This window comes from Caretta caretta, chromosome 11 (assembly GCF_965140235.1).
Source record: "Caretta caretta isolate rCarCar2 chromosome 11, rCarCar1.hap1, whole genome shotgun sequence".
Classification (NCBI taxonomy): domain Eukaryota; kingdom Metazoa; phylum Chordata; order Testudines; family Cheloniidae; genus Caretta; species Caretta caretta.
In genome coordinates this window covers 8,667,823-8,683,783 of record NC_134216.1, presented here as the reverse complement: position 1 = coordinate 8,683,783, position 15,961 = coordinate 8,667,823, and positions in this window count along the sequence as shown.

Genomic DNA, 15,961 nt, shown 5'->3' with positions numbered 1-15,961 from the left:
TTCAAAATGCCATTTAATCAAAACAAACTTTTCAGGGAAATGTATCCATTTTGACAACATTTTCATCCAGTATGTCTCTCACATCTTCAGTGGAATTTCTGGTCAGAGAGAGTCATCCCAGTGGTTTTGGCACTCACCTGAATTGTGGGAGATCTAGATTCAAGTCCCAGCTCCCTGATTGATTCAGAGAACTTAAGTCTCCCACATTCCAGGCAAATGCCCTAACCACTGGGTCTGAGAGAGAGTCTCTCTTTCAATCTCTCCTGGTGGAATTGTTCTGCTTTGAATAAATAATTATATATCAAGTAGGCCAGACAAAGTCCCAGATTTGGAGCAGGGATCTGACCCAGGTCTCTCATATGAATGCCTTCACCACTGAGCTACTGCCTATTCTAGATTCTTGCTTTGTTTGAAAAACATTTGGAAATGTCTATAGTTCCAATACAGAACAAAAACAAATGTCAAATCTGCAACATTGTTCACAAAGTGGAATACTTGTTTGTCAGCCAGCCCTAGATTCAAGCACAACACTGGGACACACGAGAGCTGAGTTCATGACTCTGCCACAGGTTTCCTGTGTGACCTTGGGCAAGTCACTTAAACTTGTTGTGCCTCATTTGTAAAAGGGGAATAACAAAACTTCCTTTGTATGTCTTGAGTATTCCGGGCAGGAACTGTTTACTATGTACAATGCACAACAGTGCCATATCTGGGGCTGGTTGGAGGGTCCATATGCTACTGTATACAATTATAACAATTTTTTAGAATTTAGGGGATAAATATTGTTGTTGCAACACATGCTTTCTGCTTGTTGTTCTATGCCATAAATTAAGAGAATGAATTCTAGAATCAAGTCTGACTCATATTGCAACCCTGACCACTTTGTTCATCATGTATTTAATGTTAATATAGTCTGATTTCACTCAGAGGATTGACAACTAGGAGTAAATCCATCAACAGAACTGGAATTACACCAGTGTAAAACTGGTGTGAGATCCAAATCAGGAGTCTCCTTCCCACCCCATCAATTTTTGAATGGGGAACCTAGAATGTAAAAAAAGAAATAATGTTAAAAATCCAATCACTTTAACAGCCTGTAAACTAATAAGAGAAAATGAATGCAATAAGCTTAGTCCTTCTGCTGTCAAATTAATTACAGTGGAGCTAAGGAGAAAACAACAGATCCAGCAGTAATGGCTGGTTCATAGAGATCGTTTTCAAATGTAAAATGTGTAAACATTTTTAGAAGGGTCCATTTCACATTTGCAATAGTTGAAGGTTGCAACCACAATCCCTCACAGTTTGAAAACTTACTATTGTCCTTGGCCTAAGTGGAAGTGAGATGCAAAAAAGGAAAACTATATCTTCAGTGGAAATAATGAAATTCAAAGGTATGATCTCTGTCACCTTAGTGGTGTGTGATGGTGTTTGTTGTTTGCTTGTTTTATCAGTTGAGGATATTTTGCTTATTTTAATATTGAAAAGGTCCATGTTATATCGGAATTACTTAATTATTATTAAACAATATAAACATTTAAAATATGTTGAACAATAAATAATCTTGAATATGGGGCCTTGAACAATCAACATCCTCTGGGTTTCCTTCTAGATAAGAATGTAATTGAATCATGGATGCACTCAGTCACATGATTGAAGAAAACCCTACAGGGGAAGCAATCGGGGTTATAGAAAGAAAAGTGTTATTAGACTCCTAATCCCACTCAGCGAGCAATGCCTACTAATTGATTCATAAAGCTCTGTTAATTTCAAGTCTTCTTAGTTTTCAGCACTTTCCCTTGGGCATAAACTTGTTGCATATGCACAGAAGCTGAACTATCAGTAGGATGGTTTCTTCACACTGCTGAGTTCTCTCTCTCTCTCTTTATATGCTATTTGTTCTGAGCTCATCTGAACAAGGATGAATTTTCACACACACCTTCTCAAACTGGCTTGTATCCAGCTTATTCAGAGTCATGCTTTCCCATACATTAAATGCTGATTGTAATGCAAGAAAACATTAACAAAAAAGGAAAAGGATTAGATTTGTGCCTCATGGGGAAATTTGTATTTAATGAGGGAAACCTACCTTGAGAGGGTAAAATGCGTTATTCTATGAAAGGACACTTTTTGTGGGGATTTCAAGATCACAGGTGGATCTTAGTTCCTATATACAGCTGATGATTACGGATTGGCTCCTCAGTGGGTACAAATCAATACTGATGTCAGTGGAACCATGTTGATTTACATCTGTTGAAGATCGGTCTCTATGGCAGTAAGTGACTAGTGATGTATTTTGATAACCTGCATATGAATCAGTAAATGGACATTTTCCTCAGGCGGTGGCAAACATAAAAACCACATTTATAAAGGCTGATTAAGTGCCCAGGTATCAAGAATTTCTGGTATGAGGTAGGTCAAAGGACGAACTTGATACTGGATGCAAATCTGGAGCCCTCCCCCTTAAGTTTCATTCCTGGTTATATTCCTGATAACTGGAGGTTACCTGGTAACAGGGCAGCGTGATTCCAATGTGCAGCTTTAGTCACTAAAAAATGAATCCTGCAAAATAGAAAAGTCAATTCCCACCAAACATTGATGCCTGGCTCAGTGCTATGGTTGACCTTACAGCTAGTGAACACCTGGCAATCCACAGACGGGGAATGACCAAACAACTGAAAGCAATTTGGGCTGACTTTTTATAGGTCTGATTAATGTAGCTCCTGAAGAGAGAAATATGGCTTCCCCTCCCCACCCTTTATCCTAACCTTCTTTACTTACTTTGTGCATGATGCTGAATCTGGTATTTTAATGTATTCATTGTATTTGGGAAAACATACAAAATATATAAATAAAGGCAGATTAAGGGCAATTCTTCACCTTTCTGAATCAGTAGGAGGTTCAGAGAACAGATACCATCACAGGGGAGCTCCTCAGGCTGCGTGAAATTGTCATAGCTAAAATTGTAGAGTTGTGACAATTCACAGCAAGTGAGAATCTGCTCCATGTAGTCTTAGCATACCTTTCATGCCAAGGCTCTCAAAGCACTAATATTCATTAATTGACTCTCCTAACTCCCCTTTGAAGTAGGTGTTTAACTCATTGTACAAGTGGGTAAACTGAGGCACGGAGGTTAAGAATGGATAATGCTTCATACTATTGCAGGCCTTGTTTACACTGGGGAAGCTATAGCTATACCCAGTATAGCTATACCCTCAGCTTATACAGGCAAAAAAAGTGTTCTTGCAGGTATCATTTTTTTCTGAATGAAATAAACTATGTTGACAAAAGCACCTTTTTGCTGGTATAACTGCATCTACGTTAGAGATTTTACAAGTATAGAAATGTCACAGAAAAGAAGTTACGCTCCTAACTGACATTATTATTATACTGGCAAAAGCTTCTAGTGTAGAGCGGAGCTTAAAGCATTTAACCAAGATGTTTATGATGATCTTGCTGTACAGTTTGAGAAACTGAGGTGGCAGAGGGGCTGGTGGTGTTCCATAGTACCTAGGAGAGGAGGGCAGCTTGATCCCTTCTCTCTCCTCACATGAAATTGTATACTTAGCCATCAGCCTTCTGATCCCCAATTACACAGAGCCCTTTAAAAAGCAACACTGGTGGGATTTTCTAAACTGAAGCCTCTGAGTGATTTAGGAGCATGAGCCACATTGAAAATCATTGAGGCACTTCTGAAAATGCCACCCTAAATGACCTGAGAATTTTCTGATTGCTCAGAGAGAACTGAATGACAAACAGATCATAAAGGCACAGGGGCCTCCTCAGTGTGACGGTGCAGCTCTCAGGGGATTCCAACATCAACACAGACACTCCTTCCTTGCGAAAGGAGGCATCAAATCCCGAACATCTTACTTCAAAGATGAGCAACAGAAAGTGGTAACAGAAACCCAAGAGAAAAAAAGGGGAATGTCTTCCCTGCAGCTAAGAACAAGTAGGTGTAATGAGACTGACTCATGGGGAAGAAAGGCCAAGGAGAAATACTCTTAATTCTGTTTCAGAGTAGCAGCCATGTTAGTCTGTATCCACAAAAAGAAAAGGAGGACTTGTGGCACCTTAGAGACTAACAAAATTTATTTGAGCATAAGCTTTCGTGAGCTACAGCAATGAAGTGAGCCGTAGCTCACGAAAGTTTACGCTCAAATAAATTTTGTTAGTCTCTAAGGTGCCACAAGTCCTCCTTTTCTTTTTACTCTTAATTCTGGGCATTACTGAGTTTTGAGAAGGTAAACATACCCTCACTTTTCTTTGGCAAGTGCTCTGAGTTAGATTAGAATCACAGCTCCCTGTGTTTGCTATAGACGACTTATTGCTCAGAAAAAAACCTCTCAGTGAAGTAAATAGGTGTTTGGACTAAGTAAACAGGGCAGCAGTGAGCCCTACTTTCTGCCTTGACAGGGAGACTGGACTCATTGATCTGTTAGGATCCCTAAATGACTGGGATTGTTACCCTTGTGAATGCTTCTGGACAGCTGCCATTTATGACACTCAAAAAAGCAGCCATTCCCCCACCCTTGCCTGGTTTTGTGGATGGGCCACGTATCACATTTGGAATATGGGCCAAAGACACAATCAATTTTCAATCTGATTTCCTCCCCCCAAACAGCAGCACCAGGCCTCCAGTAGGTCAAGGAGATGACTCAGATGGCGTGAGAAGCTGTGCACGCCGTATGTTAGAAGAGCTTGCTTGCTAAATACACGGTCAAAGAACAGGGTGATGGTATTAGTCCAGGTTCACGGGAAATGCTTCAAGGGGAAGTGAAGAGGGATAATCTGCATTTAAGCGCTAAGCACACAAGCTAAACTTGCCCTTGTGTAATTTAAACACTACTTGCTGGGGGGATTATTAAAAATGCAACCCCGCTATACTTTAGCCACACTGAGACTATGACACAGCTAACAAGTCAAGAAATTCAACAGTAGGGCTGATGGTTCAGTGTTAACATTAATTGTCTTGAACGGAATGGATGATTCTGGGAAGCGGAAGCAGGATACAGCGCTTCTCTCCTTTAATTTCAAAGCCAGCCCACCTCAGAAGAAACTAACAATTGCTACCATCTCTGCAAAGGTTTATGTGAAATGCGTTGGTAAGTCCTGATGGACAGCTGTCAAAACCTGACACCTAGTCTCAGCAGAAAGGACTGAACGAACCAGAGAAACTGAACTATCCTCTCTTCTCTAAATTTCTATCTCCAGGCAAAGGCTGAGGAAGTGTTTTGGTGGGGGATCCTGCACTGCTGCTGCATGTATGTATTGTGTGGCCAGATGACCTGTAGCCACTGCTGCATTCCCCCTCTCCGTGCCTCAGTTTCCCCATCCATAATATGGGGGTGATACTAGAATTGTGTGAATAGCTGATTTGCCAGTTCATTGGCTGTTCTACAAAATTAGGGAGGAGGGGGATGGTCATTTCAAGTCAACCCAAAACAAAAGTTTTTCAAATGTTTCATTATACCAAAAATATATAGATATATATCATTTTTGGTACAGACAACACATTTAGCTGAATCTGAAACAAAATGTTTTGTTTCAGTTTTGAATTTTTTTTACAATATATTTTAAAAATTATTTTTAAATAAAAAAGTGAAGTACAGTTTGAAGTAAAAAGTCATTTTGAAGAGAAAAATCAAAATGTTTCATTTCAAAAGAGTTTAATTTTTTTTTCAGGTTTCTCTTGACTGAAACAATTGGACAAATTTGTGAAATTTTTGATCAACCTGCATTTTTATTTTTTGATGAAAAAAGTTTCCACCAAAAAATTTCACCCAGCTTTAAATGATATTGACATCCTTGGTAAAGCAATTTGAAATCTACCGATGAAATGCACTATATAAGAGCTAGTCAGTCTTAATTAGTGTTCACACACAAATTTTACTCTCTTCTTCCCCAACTAACTGATATGTCATGCATCCCTAACATAGTTCATGCTTTTTTTCACATTTTAAATTTCCCTATTTTATTTGTTTTACATCAGGTCAAAACTATTCTACACATCAGGTACTTAGTCTTTTTTGGCAAAGGCTTTTTAGTACCATAAGGCAACAGATCTAACACAATGTATTTTAGTAACGTGTTCATTATTGGAGAGAGAAGTACATGTAGAGAGAGCCTACTAGATGGCCTTTGGTTAGTTTGGGTTATCTGAATACAGTCGTGCTCAAATCAGTCACTTTAAATGGGTACAAATTACAGAGATATAGGTGCCATATCCTCTGCTAGTGCAAAGCAGCATAGCTCTATTGCAGTCAATGCAGTTATGCCAATTTATACTAGCTAAAGATCTGGTACATATGATTTAGTAGACACTTGTCTGACCCTGTTTTGTCATCTTAAATTTCTAGCAAGTATGTTTAACCTACCTCACCCTTCCTATTTTCTACATCCAGATTAGCTACAAGCAAATTTTTCTACCACCACCCATCACTAACATTCCCATACCACTAAATCATGTCAAATGGTTTATTAATAGTGTTTGGAAATGCCTTTTGCCCTGTACTATGTATATGATTTATACACCAGAACTATTTGCCCCCCTTTCCTCCAGCCTTATGAGGAATTAACCAGAATACACAGTGGGATTAAAGACCAAATTGCAGACTGTATATGATGAGTGCTGAAATCTGCCATGTGTTCCTAAGTACCAAAAACCTACATTATCATACATGCCCCACTCTTGGCTGTCCCTTTAACTGAAAAGGTCCTCAAAGATGTGTTGTAAAAATTGTATGAATTTTGCAATCTCCAAGTGACAGCTGGTTCTTCTTCTTCTATTTACCTGGCTTTTATCTACTCAGTGCTGGATTGGTTAATTAATCTAGGAAGAACCCCAAAAACTCCCTGAAACATTTCAAAGTAATGGTCTAAATCTTAAAATAGCGTTCTTGCAATGGTTTAGATCATTTCTATAGTATTTTAAAGGGTAAATAGTAGTATTTAAGACCACTACTATGAAATACTGTAGCATTATACTGTTGTATATGAAAACAAATAAGACCCTGGTTGGCCAACACTTACATACATGGCTAACATTATGCTCGTGCATAGTCTGATTAGGTAGGCATGTATTTAAGTACTGGCAGGATCAGGGCCCCAAAGACGTGCATTGCAGTAGTTTGGTTGCCTCGAGGGTGAAGATGAGTGTGATTGCCTTTGGGAGGGGACCACATGAGAACTATAAAGGGCACGTTTGACATTTTTTGATTACTTCAGATGGGTTTCTCTCACTTCAAAGGCCTGGAAGACTTTAAATGATTAACGTAGCCAAGCCATGAGGAAAATTATGCTTAAACATACTAAACCTCAGTATTTGGGTAGGAGGAGGCTGGGAAGCTGCCTGGCTTCCAGGTAAGTTGCATTTACTATTGTTCGTGTAAGTTAAATCATTTGCCCAAAAAGCAAATCAACACAATGCACTTTTTTTTTTTGTTTGGTTTCTTTTCCACAGAAAAGAACATTCCTATATTCTGCAATAATGGTCCAAAACATTAATGCGTATTCTTATAAAAAGCTATAGTGCATCTACTCACATGAGTAAAAAGGTGAGAGGAGCAGATCCTATGTTTACATCAGGCAGTGAAGGAGTGGGATTGTTTTTAGTTTACTAGCTAGAAAAAAATTTTTTTTAAAATATCCTTATAGCTCTTCTGGCTCTCTGTTAGATGTGGTATGTTTTTCTTTTCTTAACTCATAGCAATTCTTTTTCAATAACCATCGGGCAGGGAAGGGTGTGTGGACAAGCAGATAAAGATGATTAAAACATACAAGGACTGTGGAGTGGGTCCATGAAGTGATATAATCCCTGACTCCTCTCTGCCTCAACGTGTTAATGCATCAACTTTAGTACAGTGATACTTTCAGCCGTAGGTGGAAATTCACACATGAGAAAGAGGTGGTGGAGGATTTCCAGATGGTCAGACCTCAGGGAGGGAGGAAGAGGGGGGAAATTGCTAGAGGGAAAGCGGACCTGGTCATGTCAGTAATTTCCAGTTGAAAATGAAAATGGCATATAAAAATGATCCAATACTATAACCAGGTGCATTCAAGCTTTTGGACATTATGTATGACAAATCCTCACCATTTCTGGTCGTTAAGAGATCCCAGGGTTATGATGATTTGCTTATTTGTAACAATAAAGGTGTGAGCTTTGTTTTCTTGGCCAGATTCCAACATGGGTATCCCACCTCAGATCCAATTAGTGACATGATTCCTCACTTCCCCTCAGTACAATAACTAGTGCAAGTACCCATTCTGCAGTGAGCACTACACATATTGCACCCCAGCACAACGCTGTAGCAGAGTCCAAGAGCAGACCAAGTCCTGGGCTTTAGCCACTAAACCACGCTGCTTCTCCCTGCTAACTCAGGAGCGACTAGATGCTCTGACAAGCCCTTACCAATGCAGAGCCTAATCCTAGTCACATGGACTCACCCATTGACATCAACAGTGGGATTAAGGCAAGCACAAGTTTGTTCATACTGTATTTCCAAAGGGTTCTTCTGCATTTAACTTACTTCTCAGCATAGTGCATTTCCCATGGTACTGCTGATGTCACCCCAATACGGACACGGAAGAGTGCAAGTGGTAAGGCAGACATGGGAGAATATATTGTTCAGTAGCTTCTGAAGAAGTGGTGTAATACACTATTACCTTCATCTTCAGGAAGGTGAGATGCTCCATAGCAGCTGAGTGTGAGGTCTCGCCTCACTCCAGACTAGCCTCATGAAAGTCTAGGTGATTATGTACTGTTCTCACTGTCAAATGTGTGCCAAGGTGGATCCCCCTGTCACACACAATTTCCAGTATAAACTCTCTGAGGGGTACCAATCAGGAATAAACTTGGGGAAACAAGAGTCTCTTTCTTCCCCTTCAAAACTATTTGCACATCTTAAGCTCCAAATTGTGAGAATCACTGTTTTTAGTTGATGCTGAAGGCCCATATGTTATGAATTAAATATGTTTTTTAAAAAATCTCTAGCACCAAAAACTAAGACTCTTTTTCTGCTTTCAATACAAGTTCTCTAACAAACTACAGCCACAGTTATTTTGCATAACAGCAGACTGAGCTCCTCTGGTATCTAAATAGCTCTGTAATCATTTATACCACCATCAGCATTAATTTGTACCTGCCTACAGGTGCTCAGGTGGCAAGTATGTGTCAGGGTTGAATAGGTCAAAACTCCCACTAAGAAGTAATGGAGAGTTGGAGGTACTTGGCACCTTGCAGGATTGAACCTTGGGGCAAAATTCAGCAGAAAAACTCCCTTAGCTAGAGTATATGCACCAGGGCTGAATTTGTCCCTCACATTCAGTGGCTGTTAAAGGGCAAAAGAAGGCCAAACAGGATTAAATGTATGGTGTATTTACACATGGCATGTGATCACAAATCAGAGTTATTTAGACTGGAAAGGAAACCAGAGATAGGAGGGGAGTTGATGGAGGCATTTCCCACAATGGAAAGAGAAAAATGTTAAAGAGAGGAGGGAAAAGGTAGGATAATTTCAACTGCTAACAATGACTGTAACTATTTAACATAGAATGATAAGGAGTAATCCAATTGCATACTTCAGAGCATAAATTAATTGCCGGCACTGGTCAGGCTGGAATTCTGCCCTTCACATACCCCTTTGCATCAAGAAAAGGCCATTGCTGGACCGTAATCCAGCAGTGCAGATAAAAGCTCATAGTGAGAAGAGAATTAACGTCCAGAAACTATAAGTAAATGGGATCATGGCTCAACATATTCTGCCCTAGACAGTCTGTAGCTGGGGATATTAATGGCACCAGGGCAACCCCTACTTTGGGATTGCCTTGCTTAGGTAAGTTATGGTCAAGATTTTCAAAAGTGACTACTGATTTTTGGTGCTTAATTTGAGACCATTAGAAAGGACTTTAATTTCAAGAAGTGCAAGGGGTCTCAAACTGGGCACCCAAAATCTTCTCCTCCCCCCAAAAATACATATTACCAATTGTGCACAAGGCCCTTTACAGGCAAGTATAAACATCAAGATCTCTGCCAAAGGGAGCTTGTGATCTAAACAGAAAACAAGAGTGTCTAGAGATGAAATAAGGGAGTGAGTGAGTGTCCAGCATGCCTCTCATTAGTTCTACTTTTACTTTGATTAGCATTTTGTGCAAAAGGGAGGGGCTATAGGAAGGTGTGTGGTTGGAAGTGGACCTAGACAGGGAGAGAGTCTTCCCCCATTAGTTTTACAAGGGTGAGGAGAGGGCTCCAAGCCCACTCTGATTTTTATATCAAGGCAGGTGGACTGATTCCACAGAGATTCTTGTTACAAAGTCATGCTACGTGTTCAAAGAAAGCATTCCCCCCAGTACTGCTTATTTACTGGCAGTTGGAACACTTCAAACCTAATTTAATACACTTGGCTTTACTATATTTTGGCATGATAACAGTTATTTCCTCTCTCTGTCCCAAAAAAGTCACCATGACAAAGTTCTAATTTGGTGTTGCATCAACATTCACCCCACCCAGTACAGTGTAAACAACGCGACTTGGAAAGCTCATGTAAAAAAACGTGAAATGTAATCTTTATTCAGTTCTTGTTCTGCATAATCCAGAGGAGACAAGGAACAACAAGGCAAGACACGTCTCTGCTACAAGTGTGAACTTGATCCCAAAGCCACAGCCTTTTCCATGCCTGCTCAGAGGTGGGTTGGCAATATGAAGGTAGGTTACAGGTAACAAGATTAAGAACATAAAAAAACCCTGTTATTAAACCAGGTGTAAAGTCTCTTGAAAGTTCATCACAGCAGCAGAATTCAGCTCTGGACATTAAGCTCGCTTCCAGTGATCACTTGGAAGTTAACATATGTTAACTTTAGAATATCCAGTTAACTAAAGGTAGAGAAAAGTCAATAGCAGCTAACCCCACATTCACCTCCCAGGCAACAGCCAGAATTACTCTATATCATTGACTTAACTGGGAATTGGTCCTGCTTTGAGCAGGGGGTTGGACTAGATGACCTTCTGGGGTCCCTTCCAACCCTTATATTCTATGATTCTATGACTTGTTACAGGTTTTCACTTTATAAGGAAAAGCAAAGACTTTGATTTAATCAGAGGCCAACACAAGGTGCAGCTGAAGAGCTAAACACAAGCCCCTGCTACCCTCTCATTGTAACCACTGGGGGAGAGGAGCGCTGATGAACTGCAGGGTGCAGAAGCTGGTGCACTCAAGCACTGAGCTACTTCTGTTTGCGGCTCATGGGAGCCATGTGTGCAAACATCAGTGTGGTGCATTTGATTAAAAATGTGCAAATTTATCAAGAAATAAAGTGCATGCCTCAGGCTCCTGGCAAACTGCTAAGGCAGCCATTGGGACTGCCAATGCAGGACTTCACTTCAATGTTTTTAATCCTCAGGACTCCAAGGGCAAGGACATCTATCCAGAGAAAATAGGGCCAAGCATTCTGGGTACCCTAGATTCTCCCTTCCCCCCACCACCACCTTACCAACTCCCAGGATATTTGGTGGTTTTATTTATAAATAAATTTGATGCTGGAATAAAGAGACTGCATGAGAATCTCCACTTTCACTTTAAAAAGTTTCTAGCCCTCATGGTTGCACAGAAAAGTTTAGAAACATGAAGCAGATGTACCCAAAAAGCTTAGAAATCAGAAGGAAAAGCAAAAGAACTCCAAAATCATTCTTAGGAACTTAACTCATGCTTTTGAAGTCGGCAACAATGCAAAAGTGACCTGTATCTCTTGCCAGTAGTCCCACCCATGAGTCCTCTCATGCTTTGACTGTTCCTGTTTGAAGAAGTCACACCACAACTTCAATAGGCAGCCTACCTCACCACCTGCTCACTGAAGACATCCTCCTCTGTAGAATGGAGCCTCGGGTAAAGATGCAGCTCTCACTGAGGGGTGAGACAGTTCAGACTTCCCCAAGTCACTAATAAGGCATGGCTCGGTAACTTCCTTCCAGCAGTCTGATCAAGTATTCAGCTTTCACTCTCGTGCAGCCCAGATGGCTGGAGTTGAGGGTGCCAGCTACATCTTGACAAGTGAATGGTATTCTCTTGGTCTTTCCATGTGATTTTGTCCCTACTATCCGACAGTCTGATTAGGGATTGGCTGTCCGAGTCACAAATCTGACAGAAATGCCAAAGTCACAAAGACAAGAGGGGCTAAGTCCTAACAAAGCTATTTGAAACTAAGCAGAATGTGAGAGTGTAGCTAGAGTCGCAGAACTAAGGCAACATATTACACCATGGCTTAAATGAAATCTGGGATGCAATGGATTTAGAGGGCTCTGAACCCATGTAGTTCTCCTTCACACATCACCTGCGAGGGCTTTAAAGCAATTCACTGCTACTCCACAAAATGCTTTCAACAGTCAAACAACTCATATTTTTAATACAAATGTAACCTGTCCTTCTTGTTCCTTAAGATGCAAATACTATCCCTCCACAAGGATCAGCCAGAAGTCCCTTTCAAGTGTGGAAACTGTTTACAGTACAAGTCTGTCCTTCCATTTCTAATTCCAGGACCAAACGTGCATTCCTTACTCACTAGTGTAGTCCCACTGATTCCAGTGGCATGCAACTCATGTGGAGTAAGGAAAGCAGGAACCTTCATCCTCAGCTGCTCTTTTGGGACAAACCACCAAATTCTCAAAGTGCTTTTGCGACTGCTGACACCAGGGATTGAACGAGAGACGTCCAGAGTTGAAAGAATGAGTTGCTTCAGCTGAAGCGGCAGGCTTTGTAGGAAGGGCCATACACTAACATCCTCTGTGGATGGAGCTGAGCACTGGCTTACACACTTCCCCTGGACAGAGAAAGCTTGTCCCAAATGTTTCAGGTCCACAGTAGTTTGGATCAATCCTCTAGAGGACAGCTGTTCTTAACAGAATGAGAAGTCAAATTGAGATTTAATATTTTACACCCAACCCCCACCTCTTTGGCCTCAGCACTCTACAAGGTGGCATGTGGTATTGATTAATGAATAGATCCTCACTGCTTGAGGACCTTCCATGCATTGAAGTGAGGGAAACTTCCCCTTTAATCTGTGTAAGAAATAAAAATAAGTAAAAGTCTAACTTTTGGTTTGGATACCAAAAAGCTCTGAACCACATTCCAGAAACTGAACTATCACCACCTTTATTGGTAACATAACTCACTGACAAGGCAAAGATCATCAGGGTCTTTTTCTGTGTGGGTAAATAAATCTGGGTCCTATCCAAAGAGAGATCTATTCTATCACATCATCTTCCACTGTGTTGAGGGCACACACAAATACATGCAAGTTTCTGTGCATCCAGAATTTATAGGCCAATAAACACCAGTATTTACACTGATTTGTTAAATAAACAGCCTTCAGTAGTGAGTGCTTTTATGAGCTATTAAAAGCAACCCATGAATGAAAATTGCCTACACAAAAATAGAACTCTCAATCCCCAAAGAACAGTCCATTCAATGAAGGAGCTATATAGTGGATACCTGAAGTCAAATTGGCTTTATCAGAACAAAAGCAAATCCCAGAGCAGATGGCCTCAATTTCACCCCAACATTCTGCCTCCAGTCCTCTAGAGTTAAAAATCTCAGGGCCATTAGCTGCCATTTCCTTGCTTCTCTTTGCTACAAGAATGGTACCTGATAGTTCTTAAACGGAAGATACCATCATCCCCACCACTTAGGTTTTTATATGGTGAATTAAAATCAGCACCTTGAATTACCCCTAGAAACAAATGTTTGTGAAATATTGCAGAGTCCTATTGAACATACTTCCCTCTTCACAGACATGCAAATCCATCAGTGCTCAGTAAGCAGCACCAGTTTCCACTTTGCCATACAAACTAGTTTAATGCCATAGAAATCTTACTAAAGCCACTATCCTCATAAGAATCTGGAGAGTCTGTTGCACACTGAAATACTTCAGCAAGAATTCAGTTTAGTGTTTGTATGAAAAAGGAAACTTTTAAATTGGAACAAGGACTTTTACTGCATAAGAGTCACCATAGCGCAGAACAACCAGAATAAAAAGAATCCCATTTGTATGGCTCTTTATGGATGATTCAGGTAACAGATTATATACACACCTGTTATGCTCACAAGAGCAATTTCAAATAGTCTCTCTCCATGGCATTTACACATCCAAGTTCTCCTTTGAGGCCACAAGGTGGAGCCAGCTTTTTTCAGGAACTGTAGACTAGAGTGTAGACTAGAGTGTTTCCTACAGTACCACAGAAATAAACAGCACTTTGCATGCAGGAAAAATAATCACACAACAGAATACAATGTTAAAGTTGGGACAGAATACAGTACAAATAGGAAGGCTGGGGCCAGGATAAGTGGAAGATACAACAGGGCATATGAAGTGTTCATAAGGTTTTGCTCTGTTGTGCCTAGCTTACAGAAGACATTCCTAAATGTGAAGGGAGGTAGATGTATAGTAGAGATTTCTGCTATCTACTTTGTGTACAGATTAGAACTTTAAATGACTCAAACCCACATACTGTATACACAGCTGGTCTATGTAGCTGGGTGTTTCTGTTCCCACTATCCATCCTCCCTCGTTTCCTCCAATTGTTTGACACTCAGTCAGAAATGTAAGGCTGGAAGGGATCTTGAGAAGTCATCAAGTTCAGCCCCCTGTGCAGTGGCAGGACCAAGAAAACCTAGAGCATCCCTGACAGGTGTCTGTCCAACCTATTCTTAAAAACTTTCAATGACAGGGATTCCACAACCTCCCTGGGAATCCTATTCCAAAGCTTAACTGTCCTTACAGTTACAAAGTTTGTCTTAACATCTAACCCAAGAGTCTCCCTTGCTGCAGACTCAGCATATTACTTTTTGTCCTACCTTCAGTGGACACAGAGAACAACTGATCACCATCCTCTTTATAACAGCCCTTAGCATATCTGAAGACTTGTCAGGTCCTCAGTCTTCTTTTATGAAGACTGAACGTGTCCCGTTTCTTTTAACCTTCCGTCATCTGTCAGGTTTTCTAAACCTTTTTTATTATTTTTGCTGTTGTCCTCAGGACTGTTCAACCCTGTCCACATCTTTCCTAACGTGAATCCAAAATTGGACACAGTCGCATCTCGTCTTGGCTTGTAAACTCTAGAATTACACCACGTGTCTGGACAGTACCTAGGGCAACAGGGCCTTGGTCCTGGCTGAGGCTCTGGACACCATTGCAATGCTAATACCAGGTTCCCCTCTCACTCCCTCCTGAAGGCCTCTCATATTCCGATTGTCACATCTATACTGCTAGGTCAACAGACGTTTTTCTTCAATTAAGGATGACATTTGTTTAATCCACTAGGAAAAAGCCACTTTGAGCAAAGCTCAGATAAATAGGCTGTGTGCTAGTGAAATCCACAGGGACTGGAATCCAACCCATGAGGAAAGCAGAGCTGCTTTATGGCCACTACTGCAGTGTCACAACTGTGGTAGCCTCTGTGGTTAGTGTGCTGCCCTGCTGCTCCCCAGGGAATCTGCTATCCAGTCCCACCATCGGGACCCCCTCCAGTGCCTGCTCTAGTATCTAGGAAGTCCTCATCCCCAGCATTAACAAAAGCCCAAACAGGAGATTAACTTAAATTTCTCTGCAAGGGGCAGAGTTTGGAATGAAACCTCATCCCCTCCTGACTCTCCAACCCATGCCCTATGTTGTCTTCATCAATAGCTTTTTAAACTGTTCAGCTGGTCTTTGCAGTACTTTGGCCAAAGACCCACATTACAGCCCTTCGGTCAACAAATGGCACCCACAGTTTTTGAGGCCCTGTACTTCAGGATAGACTCAAGAGGATTCTTGGAAGACCAGAGAGGAATGTCTCCACAAGTTCCTATTGTGCCACTAGTTTACTTAATCAACAGTTGCTTTTAGCCAGGTTACTATGGGAAAAAATGGTCTTGAAAGACTCTAGCCTAGGGCAAGCTAACCAGATTGATAATTGTGGGATAAGTGTTTGCCAAGA